The sequence below is a fragment of the Jaculus jaculus genome, chromosome 6 (assembly GCF_020740685.1).
Source record: "Jaculus jaculus isolate mJacJac1 chromosome 6, mJacJac1.mat.Y.cur, whole genome shotgun sequence".
NCBI lineage: Eukaryota > Metazoa > Chordata > Mammalia > Rodentia > Dipodidae > Jaculus > Jaculus jaculus.
The window spans coordinates 43,577,502-43,579,237 of NC_059107.1; the positions used below are offsets into that span (position 1 = coordinate 43,577,502).

Sequence of the window (1,736 nt, forward strand, 5' to 3'; positions counted from 1 at the left end):
GTGAACATGAACTCCCCTGGAACTCTTGTAGAACCACCTCATTGGTCCAGACTAAAGAAAATGCTACAAGTGAGCTGTCAAAATAAATAAGAACAAAACAACAACAAATGCTGGAGGAATGAGAGCAGAAACAGAGCAAGAGATGGTAGGGCTTCAAGGAATGGCAAAAGGCTGTATTTTCCCTCTCTCTCTCTTATTCGCCGCCCCTCCCACCACACATGGAATGAAGCACGTGACATTCAGGGTAGGACTCTGGATTCTTCAGCCTAAGGAAGGTGTGGACGAGGAGCAAAAGCAAGAGGTTGACTGCGCTCTGCATATGTGGGTGTCAGGAGCTGGTCAGATTAGCACACCAGGCTCCTCATAGGGGCAACTACTGTCCCTGCCCTGTCGAAGGACCTCAGGGGCAGGATTCCCAGGCTATGGGCAGGGCTCTAGAGAAATACACAGGTTGGGTTCATTTACTAGAGAAGTCCAGAAATTGAGTAGGCTGCCACAGGGCATGGTGAAGTTAAGGAGGAAACCAAACACTTCCTTATATTGAGGGCTGCTGCCTGGGGCCTCAGGAGTATATGACCGTGGTAATTTCCCTTGTGACTCCTCTGGGTCTTAAACAGGAGTGGAGATAGGGAAGAAAAGCTGCAATATTTACTATTATAAATCATAAGGGGAGGTGCTGGGGAGATGTCTTGAATGCATGAGGACCCCAGTGTGTAGCCTAATCTGTGAGGTACAAGGCTTACTGTCTCAAAGAAAGGCGGCCAGCATTGGGCAGGGGAGATGGCTTAGTGGTTAAGGCATTTGCCTGCAAAACCCAAGAACTTTGGTTCAATGCCCCAGGACCCAGGTAAGCCAGAGGCACAAGGCGGCGCAACACCTGAGGTGCATTTGCAGTGGCTGGAGGCCCTGGCACCCATTCTCTCTCTCTTTCTCTCTCTTACTCTCTCAATAAGTAAAATATTTTTATAAAAAGAAAGGTGGACAGCATTCAGGGTGTAGCTGAGGATTACAAGCCAGATTGTAGGCCTGTAGGCCCACCGTCACTAACACAGACATGCAAGCGATGATGATGCTAATTAATAACAATAATAACCATAGGAGTACGATCTGCGCACACACATAAGGGACTCATTTTCCTTGGGGTAAGGCAGCGGCTGGGTGGCCGATCGCGCCCCCAGCGGTGGAGATGCCGCCAGGCCTGGGCCAGCTGGGAGGTGGGTTCTCAGGGGCCTGGGGCTCCCCTCCCAGCCTCGGATCACGTCGCACGGTTCCAGTTTCGGGGTTCTCCAAGCAATGCCCAACCCCGGAAGAAGGCGCAAAGCCCGCGAAACCCTCCACCCTCCGGGACGGCAGCGGCTACGGTCCGGCGGAGGCCGACGCAGCCCCGCGGGCCGGGGCCGGGGCTGAGCTGCGGGAGGCGGTTACCGGGGCGGCGGGGCGGCGAGTCCAGCCCGCGGCAGGTCCGGGAGCGGCGCTCGATCAGTGCCGAGGCGCGGGGCCGGCGAGCGGCGGCGGGCGGGAGGCGAGCGGGCGGCAGCGGCCGCGGTCCCGGCCCCGGGCTGCTGCGCCCTTGCGCCCGGCCGCCCGCTGCGGGCTGGGTCCCGATGAGAGCTCCGGGCCGACGGGAGGACGGAGGACTGGGCTCTGCCGGCGCAGCTCTCCTACGCCAGACCGGAGCCAGCCGCTCACACCGAGCTCAGCTCAAAACAAAACTTTATTAAGTGTGCAGCTAGGGC

At 57.3% G+C, this 1,736-nt stretch overlaps 1 protein-coding gene across 1 annotated transcript in view; it reads right to left on the minus strand.

Annotated features, from left to right (window-relative positions):
* Nucleotides 1-1,496, minus strand: part of Thnsl2 (threonine synthase like 2) — a 19,475-nt gene extending 17,979 nt beyond the window's left edge. The window contains exon 1 of the mRNA XM_045151435.1: nucleotides 1,426-1,496. The gene's annotated coding sequence lies outside the window, so the exon portion shown is untranslated. The remainder of the gene's footprint in view (nucleotides 1-1,425) is intronic.
* Between the last annotated feature and the right edge of the window lie 240 nt (nucleotides 1,497-1,736).